Source organism: Canis lupus, chromosome 27, assembly GCF_011100685.1.
Source record: "Canis lupus familiaris isolate Mischka breed German Shepherd chromosome 27, alternate assembly UU_Cfam_GSD_1.0, whole genome shotgun sequence".
Classification (NCBI taxonomy): Eukaryota; Metazoa; Chordata; class Mammalia; order Carnivora; family Canidae; genus Canis; species Canis lupus.
This window is the reverse complement of record NC_049248.1, coordinates 22,225,884-22,246,603: the sequence shown is the minus strand read 5'-3', so window position 1 is coordinate 22,246,603 and position 20,720 is coordinate 22,225,884. Positions and strand designations below refer to the sequence as shown.

General features: G+C 36.3%; 1 long non-coding RNA gene across 2 annotated transcripts in view; it reads right to left on the bottom strand.

Annotated features, from left to right (window-relative positions):
• Window positions 1-3,250: 3,250 nt before the first annotated feature.
• LOC111092848 overlaps window positions 3,251-20,720 on the bottom strand; it is a 176,494-nt gene continuing 159,024 nt past the window's right edge. For both annotated transcript variants that reach the window (XR_005379933.1, XR_005379932.1), the window contains 4 exons: window positions 20,481-20,552; window positions 13,914-14,026; window positions 9,540-9,902; window positions 3,251-4,530 (listed from right to left, as the gene is read on the bottom strand). This is a non-coding gene — a long non-coding RNA (uncharacterized LOC111092848). The remainder of the gene's footprint in view (window positions 4,531-9,539; window positions 9,903-13,913; window positions 14,027-20,480; window positions 20,553-20,720) is intronic.

Below are 20,720 nucleotides of genomic sequence, written 5' to 3'. Positions count from 1 at the left end.
TCTTCAGGGCTTTAGAGAAGGTGGATGTTGATCTACGCATTGGAACACTAGGCAGATTTTCAATTCAGGACTGAAAGATTCTCTGGAGGAAAAAAAGCATGAATGAGGCTAAAAACAGAGAATTAAATAGTCTTTTTTTATTTTATTTATTTATGATAGACACACAGTGAGAGAGAGAGAGAGGCAGAGACATAGGCAGAGGGAGAAGCAGGCTCCATGCACCGGGAGCCTGACGTGGGATTCGATCCTGGGTCTCCAGGATCGTACCCTGGGCCAAAGTCAGGCACTAAACCACTGCGCCACCCAGGGATCCCCAAACAGAGAATTAAATAATGGTTTCTTTATGCAACAGACATTTACTTTTAGGCCGAAGAGAGAGCTCTGTAAATAAGCAGCAGAAGATATCTGAAGAAAGCTAAGGATTCAAATGAGGATATTAGTCCCCCCAAAGAAATAGCACTTCTTCTGGAATTTGGAAAGCCTTCAACTTTCCAATAAGGCTCTTTGTCCACTTATTCTAAAATGAAGTTTTCTAAAGGACGTATCTAACCCACCTCTATCCCACTTCACATAGAATTGCCAGTTATGGCATACACTTAATGGGAAAACTGTCTTACATATAAGAGAGTAAAGGAAACCCACACCATTTTACAGATAGTTCTTAAAATATGGTGGGCAAAACAAAGCATATGAGGAGAATAAGTAACAGTAGCATGAAAGGAAAAGACTAAGGTGAACAGCCTCCATAGAGATAATTCAGAAAACAGAAGAAATTCTATAAAATCAAATAAATATTCAGATATTTGGACAGACATTGTATCCATGAAAAAAAGAATGGTGTTAGCAGTGAAAAAAAGCTCAGAGACCAAGAAAGAGCTCTCTAAATGAAAATTAATTGGAGAAATTTAAAAATTCAATAAGGAAACTAAGTAATGAAGTCAAGGAATTATTAGAGAATATAGCACAGAAAAACAAAAGGGATGATTGGTAAAATTGTCTAAATATAGTCATAAGCCTGACTAAATACAGTCACAAGACTGCAGTTTAAACTTATATACTAAGTGTCCAGCATATTAAATGATCAAAAGCCCACACCTAAACACATGCCTGAAAAACTGAACACACCAGTGAAAGAAAGAAAATCTCTTTAAAATTTCAAAGGAAAATTATTCCCAATCTAGGATTCCATACCCAGCTAAATTATCAATTGAGGAAAGGGAGTGGAGGGTAAATACATTTGCATATATGCACAGGTTCAGAAAATATAGCGCCCTTAAAATTTTTTTAGAAAGATAACTGAAGATACTGTTCAGCAAATTAAAAAAGTAGATTGTAGATCTAGCTAGAAGAGTACAGCAATCCTGAAAAATGGTAATGTAGCTAGACTGAAGAAGAACCTGGCAGAGAAGAAGGAGGGTAGTCTTCATAAAATATGAAGAGTAGGGCACTTGAGTGGCTTCGTGGTTGAGCATCTGCCTTCGGCTCAGAGAGTGATCCCCGGTCCAGATCCCCACATTGGCCTCCTTGAAGGGAGCCTACTTCTCCCTCTGCCTATGTCTCTGCCTCTCTCTTTGTTTCTCATGAATAAATAGATAAAATCTGAAAAAAAAAAAAAAGAATAAATAAGAGCATGGATTATCTTAAAAATCAATAAAAGTAAAATCTCCAAAAAAGATAAAATCAAAACTTCGTTGAATGTCAAAAAGTCTTATGAGAATCTCTCTTAAATATTAAACCAAAATATGGTTATTGATGGGCTATAAGAAAAGAAAATCCACTTTATCTTGATGCTTGCAACATTCTCCTGGTTTGGGACATTGGACCTGCAAATGTCACCTTAGCAAACTGGCCGAGGAGGAAACAATATGTACAATATGTACAGAGTCACAATAATATATATATATATAATATTTTATATGTTTATTTATATATAAATATATAATTCATTATAATTATATAACTAAGTATATATGATTATAATTATACATATAATTATTATTTAATTATTATTGATGTGTGTATATACATACATAAAATTTTTGGTTTTCAAATTTTAGATCAACCACAGACAAAGCCCAGAATTCTTGGCTATGTTTACAAATAAAATATAAATGTTAACAACCCTGACAATGGAGAAGTAAAAGTATAGTTGACAGAATGCATGATGTCTCAGCTAGAGGCAAAATAACCCCCATCTTTCCATTTGGAGAATGAGGAAATATTGTCAAAAATTACTGAAACAAGGGGCACCTGGGTGGCTCAGTTAGTTAAACATCTGACTTTTGATTTCAGCTCAGGTCATGATCTCAGGGCTGGGAGATCAAGGCTGTGGCAGGCTCTGTGCTCGGCAGGGATCTGCTTGGGATTCTTTCTCTCCCTCTACTGCTGCTTCTCCCATTCTGCTCTCTCTCTCTCTCTCAAAAATAAATAAATCTTTAAAGAAAAAAGTTAGTGAAACAAGACATAGGAGTTTTACTATATTTTTGAAGTTATAAATATAGCTAACAGAATATATATATAGTAATGCATTATTAAAATATTGAGAATAGAAACAGGAGAAGACAAATCAATATGCAATGATATAAATATGTGACTTTAGCAGAAGGTGTTCAGGGGGATGTGACATATAGTCAATAAGAAATAAAGAAATGTAAAGAAATATTATCCAGAGATGATGATAAATAGAAAAGATAATAAAAGATGATAATAGAAATCTTAAAATGAAAATGGTTGACTTTGCCTCTTCAGAATGAGCCTGGAAATGCTGTGATTATTGCTTTGAATGGTATGCACCTCTATACTATTTGTTACAATGTTCATGTTACTTTGATAAAACTTATTTTTTCAAAATTAAAGAAATAATTTTAAATCATAACATTTTTGCTTAGACACAGAAAACTGTCAACACAATATAATTCTGGGCTGGTCCATTTGCCAGAGAAAATGAACAGAGCTATTTCCTGAGCACTTGCATTGTGCAAAATGGGATGCTAAGCACTCTATGTTCCTTGTTTCTAAAGGTCACAACAAGGTAAAAATTATAATGCTCATTTCACAGATGTGGAAACTGAGCTTCAGGGATTTTAAGCAACAAAGAGGTGAGTGGTAGAACCGAAGCTACTCCAAAGCCATATTTTAAAAAATGTATAATATTTTCAAACAAAATGAGAGAAAACATATTAGATCATCCCTCAAACTATATTTCAGATTTGATATTCTGTAATTTCACAAACAGAATAAGACTAAAAGATCACATTTATATCTAGTTTATTCAATTACTGTTTTCTTGGACTTTTTGACATTTTTACATATACAAATATTATACTGTTATAACAGTAAATCAAACCCCCAAAAAGGGTCCCTTTATCAAAGCTTAGTTTATGTTTATTTTAAGAGTGTTCAAAAATCCACTCCATGCAGTTAGGTTTTACAGCTCAAGAAAACAAGCTCCAAATTTACAGATATTTCATAACATTCCTATCAGCATATAAGAGCTTCTTTCACAGCTGGCACAGAGTGTCCTTTCTTCTGTCTCTTCTAAATTGGTAGGAAGCTCCTTAGATCTCCTTTTGCGAACATTTTCTCTCCTGGCAGTGGGGAATCACAAAGGGGACGCTATTGATCTGGCGCTGAAGTGAAAATTTCCACACGTTGAAATAGCTAACATAAGTACAAGTTCAGGCAGGAAACCAATGACTTTATTAATTATTGCTGGCCATGTCATTATAAAAAATACTCAGGCTTAAAGGAAAAATACGGTGTGTGTGTGTGTGTGTGTGTGTGTGTGTGTGTGTGTGTGTAAGGAGTAGAGATGTGGGGGGAGGGGAAAGACAGAGAAAGAGAGAAAGGGGACAAGAGATGAGAATGAATGCCATCCTGTAGACACCCCACCAGCACTCACCAGAGGAAATCAAGTTGCCGCCAGTTTGGCTGGGGTTCAGCGCCATCTGCATAGTATTTAAAAGTGAGAGCCAAACTCTGAGCTATTTTATTGGAGTTCGTAAGGAAGCTCTCCAATCTATATCTGAAACTCAACTGTTCCAGCTTCTGAGCATCACTAAAAAGAGCTTACGGAGGTCAAGGAACTTAAAAACAGCATGAGGAGCCGCTTTGCAGTCCATATAAAACTCAGAATCAGTAGCCAGAGCATTTATGAAGGCCATTTGGTCTCTAATGAATGGTGGGAAAATCCTAAGGCAGTTCCTGGGGAGAGAGGTATGAGAGAAAAGGTAGTGATAGTACTAATGGACAAAATATACAGAGTACTTACTCAGAGGCCGGTACTGTTTTCAGGTTCTTACATTCACTAATTCATCTAAACGCACAGCAACCTTGTGTGGTAAGGATGATTATTTTCCATATTTTCAAGATGAGGGATCTCCTAGGAGGAGTTCCTCAGAGAGGAATTTTCTTCCTAATATTGGTTTTTGATATTAGAATCCAGTCCTTGCTTTTGTTCCCAAGTGACTCAGAAGCATGCGAATGTGGTTGTTGCCCTCAACATCAATGAAGCATGTAAGAAAAACAGATCTGAATAGATTAGTAAGACTTATCCAGACATTCAGTTAATAGTAATAATAACTAACATTTATTGAATGCTTCCTATTGTCAAGCTCTGCTTCTTTGTATCATAAATTAAACTGATCCCTGCAACAAACCATAGGGTAGGTGCTATCACGACACGCCTTCACCAATGAGGAAACTAAGGCACAAAGTGTTAGGTGCCCTGCCCAAGATCACAAAGCCAGCATGTCTCTGAGGCAGGATTGGGACCAAACCAATTGGCTCTTGAGTCTGTACTGTTGTTCTGGTATCTATTGCTGCCTTCAAAATTTAGTGGCTAAAATCAAAAATTTATTTTAATTCTTCTCAGGTCCTGGACTCAATGAGTGCTCTCACTTGAGGTCTCTCAAGCAGTTATAATCAGATGGCAGCTGGGGCTGGAGTCAAATGAACACAGAACTAGGCTGGACATCTAAAATGGCTTTTCACTCACAAATTTAGCACCTCAGCAGGGATGGCTAGAATTGCTAAGGGCTGTATGTGCTTCTTTCTTTCTCTGTATCCACAGTCTCTCAATGTGGATAGCTTGGGCTTCCTCACAGCATCATAGTCTTAAGATCATCAGATTTTTTTTTTTTTTTTTTTTTTTTTGTACATAGCAGCAGCTGGTTTCTTCCTGTGTGAACAATCCAAGAGGCCCAAGGAGAAGCTGGAAAGTTTCTTTCTACCTAGGCTTGCAGGATCACCTCTACTACATTCTATTGGTCAAAAGCCAGTCACAGAGCCCACCCAGATTTGAGGGAAGGGGATAACAGGAGAGAGTAAATGGTGAGAAGCATGATTCACTGGAAGCCTATCTTTGGAGACCAGCACTTTAGCTCCTAGCTACAATTATTTGCTGTTTATACAGTAAACTGCAGAGATGGAGATTCCAGACCAGATTGAACAAGGAAAAACAATACTACTGAAAATAAGTACACAGGAAATCCTTTCCAAAATAATTGTCTTTTTCTACTAGAGAAATCTGCAGAGGTGGCACTGAGTTGCCTCAAGATGATATCAGTGAGAGGAATTCCAAAAATGTCTGGAAAGACTCTAAGTCTCATTAAGTAAGATAAAAATTAGCATTTTTCTTATTCCTTTACTCTTTGGAACAAAGTCTAAAGTCTCCCTCGAATACAGGCATTTTCCTGATTGAGTTCATGTCCTAGCTCTGCTGCTAATTAGCCTTGACCAAGTCACTTAACATCTGAGCAACAGTTTCCTCTTCCTTTAAAAAGTGATTATAAGTATTCTACGTCATGGAATTGATGGGAGGATAAAATGAGATTATGCACATGAAGGTGCTTTGAAAACTAAAAAGCAGAGCACTTCTCACTCTTGGATCTTACTTTTGGTGGATTATTGGTTTGATGTATATATCTCCTCTACTGGCTTATAAGCTCCATGACATCAAGGACTGTCTAGTACACTGCAGCATCCTCACTGCCTAGTACAGTGCTGAGCCACAGTTAAGACAATATGCTTTATCACCTAAGCAAGAACACTTTCAAGATTGAAAGGGGACATTTTAAATAATTATGTAGAAACCAATATCCTTAAAAAAGACATATAGTCATCCTATCCTTGTGTGTACTCAATAAACATTTGTTAAATATATTACTTACTTTTATTATTTATTTTTGCTCACTGTAAATCTTGTTCTCTTTCATCCATCCTTCCCTCTCTGTCATCCCATTGTATATTTATTACCAAAGTTAGAACTTGAATTGTTATCCTACCTCTGATGGCAAATTAGCTCTTTTATTAATAGGTTATCACTCCTCTGAATGTCAAGGTACTTCCCAAGAATTAGGCTTATTCTTTATTAATCCCATGTATAATTATTTAGTGCTTACTCCATAAGCAGCAAGCTCTGCCCTACCTGGTTAGGCAGTAGTGACCAAGAAAAGGAAAATCTCTGTCTTCTGAGAACTTACATTCTTGCAAAGTTAGCATACATATAAAGAGGAAAATCTCAGATTGTGGTAAGTGCTATGAAGGCCATAAAACAGGAAGCTTTGGGAGGCGATAATGCAGGTTTTAGGAAAGGCAGTGTATAGAAAGGAGACATTTAAGCTGAAATCTGAATGAACAAAAACTCAGGCATATGAAGGGCTGTGGAAAGCACTCAATGCAGGGAGAATGGCAGATACAAAGGCCTGAGGCAGGTTGAGTGTGGCAACACACTGAGGAAAGGAGAGGTTATATGATCAGGACCCAATAAACAGGGGCAAAATGGTACAGTTGGAAGTTGGAGAGCACTGGCTTTGAAGTCAGATAGGATCATCTTAGTTGGCAACTCTCCTCCCATGCATTTAAATGTGCAAGTAATTTACACTTTCTGAGCCTACTTTTCAGGGTTGGTATGAGGATGAAACAAGATAAATGTATGTGGGTCCTCCACATAGTCAATATCATATAAATGGAGAACACTACAGAGTTACAAAATTACCTTGAGTTTCCCAATGAAATGCTCTTAAAGTTTCCACAAAAAGTATGTAACCTAGTAATTTGAGAACTAGGGATAAAAAGTAAAATGAATATGATCTTTAAGGGTTTGGGTTTGGTTTGGTTTAGTTTTACATTTCCCTGGTAGTCACTGAAAACTCCTCTGTGCAGCCATCTGAATGTAGCTTGGAATAAGTCACTATCATTTCTGGAAACTCCTCCAGCATCTTGGGCCTAGTATCCTTTACCTGTTTCCTAATCTCCTTGACTCAGTTCCCCTTTCACCTCTTTACTAATTCTCTAACTAATACAACCAATACTCAGGCACCAGATTCCCTATCCTCTTTTAACCCTCACCACATCCTACTTTTTACTTTCATAGAATAAATACTACTCTTTTGAAAGAAATCTCAAGCTAGTCAGTCCATGCTGAAAAGGATTAAGCTTTCTAGTTAGAACTTGGCCTTTTGGTGTTTGTCCTGAGCTGCACCAATTGTGCAGGTGCTATTCCAGCTGCTTTACACTGAAATGGACAGCGTACGAAGTCCTTTGTGTAGCTCTGCAGGTGCATTAATTATAGACTACCTGGATGCATCTAGAACACTTGGCAGTAGCAAGATTGTAGTTAATGTTCTGTTAAACAATGTTTCCAATGGTGTATGCTGTGGAGAATTATAGGAGACAGTTAGATAATGGCTTAGTATAATCCAGGAGTCATTTGATCACCCCAACTGCATCTCTACTCAATTTTGTTGCAAAATAAATCTTTTTCTTTGATAATAATCCTTCAAAGCTGATAATAGGTATCAGCCTTGGAACAAGGTAAGAGAGTTATATTTACTGCCATGAAAATAATTTCTAGTAAGAGAAATTCATTAGCATTACTGAAATGTTGGCTCTTGTATGAATGTGCCCTAGTTCTTCTCTGAAGCCAGGAATCCCAAAGGCATTTTCTTACTTTGATTTCAAATGTGGAAAAAACTCAGTACTGCCAAAGATTGTATATTTAAAAAAAAAAGATAAATCCGAGTGGATTTTTACCAAAGGCATAAGAAACTGAGCAATGTGAATGACCTGTGTTGAAAATTAAAAAGCACTCATGTGGAAGAATCAGCATGTGTATCTCTCATTTGAAAAAGAATAAAGGTAATTAAATCATCCTTTTTTAGTTAGTCCAAGGAAAACCCACTAAGATGAAACCAGTTTGCCAGCTCATTAGGTAAAATACATAAAGGCAGTCAAAATTATCTCAGCTTCCTTGAAGCTCAGGCTAAGAGAGTGGACCAACCAATACAGAAAGACTGGCCAGGTACATGTCCCTCATCCCATGGAGAATATCTCTACCAGAGGAAAAGCCTGTTTGTCTACTCTTATTTTTATTCAACTAAGAGTTTTTTAAAGAGTAATTCCTAGACTCAGAGAAGAAGATGCAAGTGATAGCAGGGCCTAGAGGTTTTCTTTCTTTAAAAATCTATTTATTTATTTATTTATTTATTTGAGAGAGGGAAAGAGAGAGAAAGCACAGGAGGAGAAACAGAGGGAGAGGGACAAGCAGCCTCCACACTCAGTGGAGGCCTTGATCCCAGGACCCTGAGATCATGACCTGAGCCAAAACCAAGAGTTGGATGCTTAACCGACTGAGCCACCCACACATCCCACGGCTAGAGGTTTTCTTAATAGAAGGAAAAGAAACTCAGGGAATTACACTATTAGAAATCGCCATTTCCAGAGAAAGCAAGTTTTCAGTTATTTAATTTCATTCATCTTGTAATAAAAATGAAGAGATATCAAGGAAGAAGCTACAAAAGAAATGACCATATTTTAGCAGCTCCTTCAATTCCCTCATTGGGTATGAATGCCAAATGAAAAAGCCATGTTGAACATGAAAAGGAATAAAGCAGAGAAAACAGGAAAGGAATTCATTGGGGAAACAAGAAGACCTAATACTTAAATCTAACACTCACTGTGAACTAGGTCCTTTCCTTGTTCCTCCATGTTTACTGCTTCCAGAGGACAGAGTCCAAGTTTCACGAGAGAGAAGCTGACTGTTGTCTCTCTCGGTAATTTTATTTAAAATCCCATTAAAATAGACTAGGAAAAATATGCTGACGTAAGGAAAACAGGATAATGATATCCCATTTATCTCTCAAATCACAGAGTCACAAATCCAAGAAAAGTATTTTTCTTAAAGTTAAAACCTTGGAAGCTTCCACAGAAAAGTTCAATTACATGCCCTGATCATTTGTAAGTCTAGTGTGTCTCAGCCTCAATATGACTCTTTATTGAGGCCCACAGGCACAGTCCCTTGGGATGGTGTCACTAAGTACCCCTCAGCACTGGAATTTACACTGAATCCAGAATCTCCTCTTCAGTTTTCCCATTGTGACACAAAGAGACCCCTAGATTTTTTCACTTCGACCCTCAAACCATTTTGGAGATGTTACTCCCTTTCTTCATAGATCACCCAATTCCATTTATTTCAGTAAATATGTATGGGCCCCTAATAAGCAGATGAGATAGAAAGCTAAGTAAAAGAACAATCCTACCTTCAAGAGACTCAGAGTGTGGTGTGAAGGAAAGACACATATGCAAGTGACAGCAACACAAGTTGGATTAAGATCAGTTCTAGCGTAGACATGCAGAGTGAGATGACTGAGGAGTAGTTTCAACAGGCAGAATGTGAGGGAAAGCATTCGAAGCAACTGTGACAACAGGAGCACAAGCAAAGCAGGAGAGACTAGGGAGTCTATTCAAAGAAATGAAAGTGATCTGTGCACCGAGTGGATGATGGGATGCACTCAGACACAAGGCTGGGGGGCTGATCCATGCCCTCTGTCTACCCGCACAGATCACCGACTGCAAGTCTTCCTTTACCCTGCATTCTTGTAACAAATGTCTTCTTATCCATGCTGCCAAGAGAAGATTTTGCAGTCAGTTCATTGCGTTTTTTTTTTAATCTGCTTAATTAGATTATAAATCCTTAAGGAAAGAAACCATGTCATCTATGTTTTTTGCACACTTCAAATAAAAGCAAGTATACACAAAAAGCAGTTCCCACTTCTTGGTGATTCTATGTTGCACTGGGTACACTTCAATGCCCATGCTGTTATAGGCAATTTTCTTCACAACTGAAGACTCCAGTAGAGAAGTCGACATCTTCTGGAATTATCACTAGCTAGGCAAGGTGGGGGCAGGGGGAGAAACCCAATATTTTTCTAAATAGAAGGAGGCCTGGAAGATTATAACATAAATGATTCCCTGATTATTAAAAATGGGGAAAATATTAACATTCTAAGAAACTCCTACTGTCTATTCCAGCAACCATCTCAAACTAGAAACAATGGATTATGAAAGTCCAATTTCAAGATCCACTAAAAATCATCAGCCTGAGACATTTTATTCTTTTTTTATCTCCTCCTACAACAATATTTCACAGTTCAAGTTTTGTCTTTACTTGTCCTTTTTACAATCTTTTTCACAATTTTAAGGAATGCAACATGCATTCTGTAGAAGGAAAAAAAAGATAGGATAGCACCAGATTTACTCTGACCTTTTTAAGGTTCCAAATTTAGTTAGTTAGCCATTTCTATCCTCCTAGCTTTTCAGAAGCTTATGTGTTGAAAGAACTAAAAATGGCAAACCCCTCCAAATTACCAGCATTTAAAAGGTTAAACAGTTTATTTTTATCTCACTAGCAGAGAATTAAAACTCCAATGTGTTCAGACTTGCTATGACAAAGATCACAGCAGGAACCTAGAAATTATCTGTTCTTAACCCTTTCCATTTATAATACTCAGATCTCATTCTGGGCATTTTCTTCCCAAATTTTGCAAACTGTTCAACTGTGGCTCTCAAAATTGGTCACAAGGCAGCACAGCTGCTACCTTTCTTCCTCAGGGTTGATCATCTCTGTCCATAGGAGCCCAGAGTGCAGGATTCAAAGTCCCCCGAATATGGAACTCTCACTGGCAACAAACGGACCCCACCCTCTGGGCTGCTTCAGGGAGCGTATGATTTTTCTATGTAGGGCAGTTTTCCCTCAAATGAACTTTCTGATGGTTGATAGATTGCTTTCTCTGTGAACAAAAATAACTATTTTCAATGATATTGAGTGAAGCAAGAAACAGATTCATATACCTTTCTTGTAAAGAGGTACAATGGCATAAAAAAAAGTACCATTTATGAGATATATGCTTTACTTCTCTGTCTCTGTCTCTGTTTCTCTCCCTTCTCTCTCTGAAGATTAACTAACAAATACTTTTCTAAATTCACCACTTTAGGTCACACATGTAAAAAGTGAGAATCCCAACAGTAGATAGCAGAGGCTTTGTCTTGTCACCTATGAATTAGGCTAGTGTGAGACTTCTCCTTGTTCAAGTGAAATGGGGTCACCAAGAAGCAAGGCTCAACAAAGGAAGGGACACATCCAACTACTTAACAGCTTTGATCCTTTCTTCCCCTTCTCCGGACTACACTCAATTTTCTACCAAAATAGCCATGGCTTGTCTTTTCTTACCCATTTCAAAACCTGCTTTGAGAACACATAAATGGGTGGCATAATTTCCAAGCATGAGAAAAGCGAACTACCCACTCTTACAAAACAAAGAAAGCCCGCTGGGCTGTTAAAAAATGAAAGAATTAAAAACGGAGCTTTTTGTTTCTAATAGGAGAACACTTGGTTTGGCCTTTGAAGGCATGGTTTCAGCTTTTGTGACCTACACTCTGAGAGCCAACCTGGAAAGCATAGTTAGTAGGTGTGGTTAAAATACAGGTCTTAGATAATGAAATTCACTACTTATGCAAAAGTGATTCTCTCTGGGGTCCTAAAACTACACCTCTATTCTCAGAAAACAAAAACGTAAGTGATAATAATGTGTTACATTCCTTGAATGTATCAGCCTTACAAAACCACTGCTAGCCTAGGTTTTAAAAAATGTATTTGCTCTCTTCAAGGAATTTTCCTGTGCAATATAAAAGTTCTCTTTTTTGCCACCTTCAGAGCACAGGGATGATGGGGAGTCCAATCTTATGTAGAGTTAAATTCTAAATTCAGTATGTAAGGCAAAAATTACATAGTCAAAATTACCCTTGAAAATCCCTTAAATTATCCATAAAGTAGAGTATACATATTTTTGTATATATGACATTATACAGTAATTTTTATTCATGCTAAATCATGGGAACTTCAATGCTGGATTAATGGAAGGAATAAAAGCAAAGTCTGTGAAATCTACACAGCTCTCTGGGCATTCAAAATATCCTGTAGGAAAAGATACAGTATTGTAAATCTCCCATTTGCTTGCATGGTCCACTCTATTCTCTGTTAATATTTAGCCTCTATAACCTTAATATATGTTAACAGATTTTTTTGTAAGCATTAAACAAAGTAGAGTCAGATCACATCCCAAAACATGTATATGCAGGTTTGATGTGACTTTGCCATGATCAGTTATGATTTTCCAATCCAAATCATTTTATAAAATTTATTCACATCCATTATATTATTGACCCTTATTAGATAACAGGGATAAGTATGAGCATTCTTAACGAGTTTAAGCCACTTGTTCAAGGTCACTCTGCTTATTAGAGGCAGAATGGAGAATTCAAACCAGATCATCTCATTTCCATGTCAGTGCCAAAGGATCCCACTATTCAGAAGGCAATTAACACAGAAATTTAGTGTACCTTCTTTTGGGGGCCTATTGGATATATATAAAAAAAAAATGTAAAGAGGAAGGAAGGAAAAGCAAAGCCTGTTATGGTCACCCGTATGTTGAGATCTACTCTGGGAAGAAAATGAGAATTTGAATGAACAAGAAAAACATGGTGAAAAAAAAAATATATATATATATATATATGTGGATGGTTTCTGAGAATTCTAAGGAAAAAAAAGAAATAAAATCCTAGTAATCTGGCAATGTTTGGACTTTCAGTTGTATAGAAAGACCTACCCTGACACAAACCACAGCTAAAATATACATTTTGTGCTCACCCTTAGTTTCCAAATATACAAAGGGAGAAAGAGACAAAGGACGAGAACAAAAAGGAGAAGGAATAAAAGAAAAACACAGCAACATACCCTCAAGTGTCATTACTTCAGAATCTGGAGCCCACTTAGATCCCACTGTCCCCACTCAGAAGCTTTGTACCCCAATACCCAAATACAAATACACAATAATCATCCACATTTATATTTTAAGAAGTGTGGAGAAAAAAGGAGTTTTACTTTTGAATTATTGAATAAAAACAATAAAAATTAACATTATAAACTAAGCAGTCAAGGGACTTGCATTCTATAGGATAGATGGCTGTGTTTTGAGGCACCTGGGTGGCTCAGTTGGTTAAGTGTCCAACTCTTGATTTTGGCTCAGGTCATGATCTCAGGATCACAAGATCAAGCACTGAGAAGGGCTCTGAGCTCAGTGGGGAGTCTGCTTGAGATTCTCTCCCTCTCCTTTAGCCCCTCCCCCCACTCATGAATGCTCTGTTTCATAAATAAATAAATAAATAAATAAATAAATAAATAAATATAAATAAATAAATAAATAAATAAAATCTTTAAAAAATAGAACAGATGGTTGTGTTTTAAAACTGGCAAAGGAAAATGACTGCTCTTGGTGTGGAGAAAATCCATTCAGAGATTAATATTCTTTTTATCCTAATAAGAAAACAGTCAATGCTGAGTGTAACCAAAGGAATTTATTCCCCCAGATTAGGATTACCTAGTCCATTTCCATTAATTAACAACAGATATTTCTCATTCTCATTCTCACTCACATTCCCATAGTAAATGGAAAAATTATTTGTACCCAAAAAAATTCTTGGCAGAGTGGGACAAAATGACATTTTCATGAAAAACAAAATTAATGAGATAATTTTTTATGACTTAAATAAGCAAACGCATTATAATGAGTACTAACCTGCAGTTGAGGGGATCCAGTGTGTCTCACAAGGAAACATTAATAACTTTCATTTGTTAGGAGGTGAAGACTATGTTACTTTCTTCAGTGGTGAAATTCCTGTTGATAAGCAACTGGAGGGAAGAAAACATGAATATGGATGGAGAGATAGGAGAGGGAAAGAGGGAAATCAGTAGATAAGACAGGAACTTCCTAGGGAAAGTGGTAACCATTTATGGAGTTTAAAAAATTTCTTAAGACCTTAAGAACAGAATTCTCTGATGTTATCTTTTAAATTACTTACTTCTGTGACTTAAAGTTCTTCCTTCTCTCCCCATCCCAATATATGTGTTTGTGCGGATTAGGTGGTAGTTAAAATCTGTTATCTCTATGAATGTTCTGTATAGAAGAGTCTTTGGTCAAAATCAATAAGAGCTGTTTCTCATCTCAGTTTTTCAAGTGTAGAATAAAGGAAATAGAGACCCAGAGGCTATCTCTCATTCCTTCTTTTAATCAGGAAATATTAATTGAATACCCATTATGTACTACTCTATTCTAGGCAAGGAAGATGGAACAGTAGGCAAAAACACAAATTCCCTTTCCTTGTGGAGTTTAGGTTCTAGTAGGTAAGGAAGATAACAATAAATCAAAATACGGAATAATGCAGGGCAATATTAAGAAAGAAAAACAGAATATTTTAAAAGCAACTAGAGAAAAATGAAAATGACATTACATATCATAGAACAATGATAAGCATCTCTACTGACTTCTCATCTGAAAAAGAAGTCAGAAGACAATAAAACATCTCTAAAGTGCTAAATAATTATCATTTCACAATTCTTGATCACAAAAATATGCTTCAAAATAAGGGTGACTAATCTGAGAAATTTAAATACTATACGATTCCAATTATATGACTTTCTGGAAAAGGCAAAACTTGAAAACAATAAAATAAAAATATCAGTGGTTGTTAATGGGTTTAGAGAGATGAATTAGGCAGAGCACAGAGGATTTTTAGAGCAGTTAAAATGTTCCATATGATACCATAATGATAGACATCTGTCTTAAACATTTGTTCAAACCCACTGAATGTACAACACCAAGATTGAACCCCTAGGTAAATATGGAATTTGGTTGATGATGATGTGTCAATGTAAGTTCATCCTTGATTTAAAAGGGAAAAAAATATACCACTCTGGTGACTAATGTTGTTTATGGGACTATGTATATGTGGGGGCAAGTGTATATGGAGAATCTCTGTACCTTTCACCAGTTTTCACATAAAACTTAAAACTTCTCTCTCAAAAAAAAAAAAAAAAAGTCTTTTAAAAAAATAAACAGGACTTGGTCTTGACTGCTAAATGTGAGACCATTATAATAATCACCTGTGCGATCTTGTATCCAGTCCAATATCCAATAGGGAAATAGGGAGTTGTTACAACACAGTTAAAAGCAGAGCTCATGGGGATCCCTGGGTGGCTCAGTGATTTGACACCTGGCTTTCCGCCCAGGGTGTGATCCTGGAGTCCCGGGATTGAGTCCCACATCATGCCTGCTTCTCCCTCCTTCTGTGTCTCTGCCTCCCTTTCTCTCTGTGTGTGTGTGTGTGTGTGTGTGTGTGTGTGTGTGTGTGTGTCTATCATGAATAAATAAATAAATAAATCTTAAAAAAAAGAAATAAAGAGCACCAAGAATGGTAATTAAGTGTATAATTAAGAGATTTTTGTTATTTATTTTCTTCTTGAAATTTTCTTAAATGACAATTGACTACCTTAAAACTGTGGTGATAAAAGTCAGAAAAGAGTAGTTATCTTAAGCAGAGAGGTAGAAGTACAGATGTTCTATATCTTGATCTTGGTAGAATTATATGGGTATGTATGTAAATTAAAATTCATCAAACTTATGCAGTTCATATCTCATTTTACTGCATGTAATTCCACTTCAATAAAATAGTGTTAGAATTTTTTTAAAATGTAAGGACAAAGAAAGGTTTACAGACAAGTGATATAAAAAGATATAACAGGAAAATAGTAATTAAAGAAAGTAGTGTAGGTACATTAATATTAGTTTAAATAATTCTTAAGGATAAATTTATGTTATATAACAATAAAATGTTTAATATACCAGGATGATTCAAAAACATAGCCCCAAAATTAAGCAAAAATTGACAGAACTACACATAAAAATGTTCAAATCTACCTTCATAGTATGACATTTCAACAAATCTTTCTTAGAAATTGATAGATCAAATAAAAAAATAATCAGTAATGTTATGTAAGATTTGAGCAGTAAAATTAATAAGCTTGATCTAATGGACATTATATATGTACTATTATTCAACCCCAAAATTGGAATTGCACATTCTTTTCAGACACAAAGGTATACTTACAAAGACTGGCCATGTGTCAGACCATAATTATAGCAAGCCTCAACCAATTCCATTTACCTCAATACAATGAAATTAAAAAGTTAATATCAAAATCCTAGCAGCTAAGAACTAATTAAAAATGCCCTTCTAAGCTACTTATTGGCCAAAGAAGAAATAATAATGGAAATAAGAGAATCAGAGGTGCAAGTTTTGCCATCAATCAGAGCAGAGAAATGTACGGTTGTTGGATAAGAATGTGGAGTTCACAGAGTTTCAGGTTTTGTTTTAAGATGAAGGATACAGTGGTGTGTTTGTATAATAATGGGGAGGATCCTTAGGATATGGGGGAAATTATGCTGTTGTTTGGGGCAGGGGGCATATAATTGAAAAGGCAGAGTCCTTAGGAGAGTGAGATGGTTCCACTACACAGTGGAGAGGTTTCCCTTACTGTCCATACATGGCAATGGGAGGAAAGGCAGGGGCTGTAGGAACATATGCAGGTAGATAAGGAATTATGGAAATAAACACATCAGATTGCTTATATTTTCTCAGTAAGATAAGGAGCAAGGTAATCAATTTATAGTGAGGAATGGGAAGAGGATGCTGGAGTTTGAGGGGAAAAAACAACAAGTGTGAACTTGTTTTGGTGAGTAGGATAAGGATTAGGGAAATACAGTGAGGTTGTCATCAGGCAATTCTAAGTCCCTTTTGAAATTTTTACTCATAAATTTAAAGGGAGTCCAACAGCCAGGCAGTGTATTTCTTTCTTTAGCCATGATAAATCGTTCTGGAGCATTGCTAAATGTGCAGTGATCTAGATATACCCAAAGGTTGGGATTTTGCCAACGGAGGAAAAAGGAAGAACAAATCACCAAGAAAAAGACAGAAGGAATCCCAAGAATGGACAATGGAATCTAAACTCAGTAAGAGGAGTGTGAAGCTCAGAAAAGGTGATCAACAGTGTAAATAAAGGCAGTTGGATCAAATATGATCTGAAAATATAAGCCCACTGATCCATTTCAGAAATGCTGGGAAGCTTAAACTTCCTGAGGTCATGAAAATAGAAATTCTAGTTTATTGTCACTATATTTTAAGAAGCAAGGATGTCATATCTGGCATCTAACAATGAAGTTTTAAGCCACTATGTATATCTTATCTAATTTAATTTTCAAAACAAGCTTAATAAGTTACAGGCTTAAATTCTCTGGGGGTAGTGGCCATGTTTATCATGATCACTGCCACAATCCTGGCTCTTAGCAAAGTACCTCACCCACAGAACATGCTTAATAATTGTGTGCAATATATTGATTAATGCTTGATTTAAGGACTAGAAGATGAAAGTCACAATGGTTACAGAACTTTTCTAAGGTCCAAGAAGCAGAAATAAACAAAGCCAGTTTAGAACTTAGTTTTTCTTTTTTTTTTTTACTTCTAGACCAATTCCTTTTCCACTGTCCCATGCTACCCTAGGATAACATGAGGCTGATGTGGAGGTAGTGAGTCATCCTAAAAGAACCAGCCTGACTTTCTATGCCATCCCTGTGTTCTTCCTCAGTTGGGATAAAGAAAAGGAAGCATGTGAAAGACTTGGATAGATTGGGAAGTTGGAGAAGGGGGCAAGGGGAGGATGACTCAACAAATGATTCAATAGGCCATATCCTAGAGCAATGGTTTCAAAAATTTTTGACTGTGATCCACTGATAAGATGTGCATTGTCTTAATCAGCTCAGACCATTATAAGAAATACCACAGACTGGGTGGCTTGAACAACAAACATTTATCTCTCACAATTCTGGAGGCAGAGAAGTCCAAGATCAAGGTACCAGCAGATTTGGTGTATGTAAAAACCCCACTTCCTGGCTTATACACAGCTGCCTCCTCATTGTATCAGCACATGTCCAGGAGAGATCGTTTTTCTTGTTTCTCTTTTTATATGAGGGCACTAATTCCATTCATGAGGGCTTCACCCTTATGACCTAATATTACCTCCCAAAAGCCTCACTTCCAAATGCCATCACACTAGTGATTAGGGCGTCAATATATGCATTGGGTGAGGGTGGGAGAAGAAAGTCTATAGCGTAAATATTATACCACAACCCAACATTCATACACACACATATACCCTCCCTACACCCCCACCATTTACACACACACTGACACAAAAGTTTCATGAAGCAATACATACCCTTCCTTACTTATGAGTATTTGCCTTTACTTATGAGACATAAACTCTGATATTTCCTGTCATATTCTTTTATTTTTATTCTATCCTACTTTTTATTTTTTTATTTTTTTAAAAGATTTTATTTATTTATTCATGATAGACAGAGAGAGAGAGAGAGAGAGGCAGAGACACAGGCAGAGGGAGAAGCAGGCTTCATGCCGGGAGCCTGATGTGGGACTCGATCCCAGGAACCCAGGATTGAGCCCTGGGCCAAAGGCAGGCGCTAAACTGCTGAGCCACCCAGGGATCCCCTCTATCCTACTTTTTAAATGTTGGTAGCAACTAATTAGATTTTATAGCCCTAGAAGTTACCTATTTAAAGTTTGAAAAATACTGCCATAGAATGACTTAAGACCTTAGTCTTCTTTCTCCTCTATGGCTTTCCAAATTGAAGTCAGTCATCTCAATAGTTTTTTAGTTTTTGTTTTTACTAGCTATGGGATAGTTTATAATCATCATCATAATAATACAGCCACCCTACATTTTTAAAATACTTCATAGTATTCTAAATGCTGACTCCTTCTCTGTTTCTATGCAACATCCCCAGACCAGTAACTTAAGAGAGAAATGCATTGACCATATTTTATAGTTTAGAAAACTAAGGTTGAAATACATTAAATGACTTGACCAAAGACACCAAGTCAATTAGCATCACACCTATAACTACTAACTCGTTCTCCTTTCTCCAAATCCTTCCTCCTATTCTTAATTGTGTTTCTATCACCAAAAACCAAAATGTGAGACAAGAACTGAATTCTACTACACATTTGGGAAACTAAGAATAAAGGAAATAGCTGGGGTAAGAGAAAGGAAAAAGGATCCTCTTTGGAAATCAAAGGAGTGGAGAAAGGCATTTGAGAGACAAAGTAAATGCTAACGTCCTATGGACAACGAATTAATATTTATATATGTGTGTGTGTGTGCATGCATACAAAGTAGGATAGCTTATTATAAAATCATGTAAAACAGTAAGTACTTATCTTTACTCCCTACCTCATTTATTGGACTAGCATTCAGACTCAAAACTGATGTTTTTGTACTAACATCAAATTAATAGAAGTCTGGTTTTCAACAATAAAACATGAAACATAAAAGGTTATTTGGAAATTCTTGCCATTTAAAAAAATCATGCCTTCATTCTCCTTGGCATCATGAGAAATATTCCCTCAGGATATCTTACTACCACGTTACAATTACAGAAGCATTAAAGATGAGAAGACAAAAGCCTGTTTTTAGAGACAAATCATTACCTCTAAGAACATAGACCACCCACTGTTCTTATATACACCTTCCAGATCCTATAAAATTGATGGTGATAACAAAATAAAATTCTATTTAAGCTGAATAACAATAGAAAGTTAACAAGCACTGGTTCTAGATAAAACAACCAACCAACCAACAACAAAGAGAAGTACATGTGTTTTTCTTACACCATCATGTAATGTTGTTGGAAAACTCACATAACAAAAGCTTTCCACGTTGCCAGTCTTAGCAAAGCAGCTTTTCTATAAGATCTATCAAATATAAGGTTGGACCACTTATAAATATATAACTTTATATCGAGTATACAGTTATCCCACTGTAAGGGATAAAATACTCTGGAAATGCAATAATACCCACGACACCATTGTTTCAAGGAATATTTTAAGAACGTTCATTGGAAGACAGTGGGTGCATCAGAACTTTGGAACTACATTAAAAATTTTTTTTGAATTAACAACTTCAGGGAACACTTTCAAGGTGATTTAAGGACAGTCCTTTAGAATTTATTTTAAACAATGAAAATCAGGTTTAGTGAGTCCATATGGAAAAACGAAGTTTAATTAGAAAAGCACTTAACATTGTCTGCTATATTGTAGGAGTTCTTGCACTGTGTTTTTATCATTTTTAACTACTCTCTTTGTGTAATCTTGCCCTGTGTTTACCCTACAGTTCCCTTTTGTTTCCTTGTCAACACACTAACTACAGACAAGCAGATTCTATTATTTTAGCTTACTCAGTGGCTCTTAGATTGTTCATTGAGAAGATCACATCACATCTCTCCACAGCTGTTGGCAACATGTCTTGCCTGAAATAAACAAACAGATTTCATTTCTTTCGTATAATTAGAGTTCAGCTAGCTTACGCTACCAGTGAACTCAAATGTCCTTTTAAAAATCTGAAAGGTTTTAAATTTAAGATACATGAGTATGCCAGTCTCCAGAGTCTTTTTCTAAGGTTAGGAAAGGGACATGAA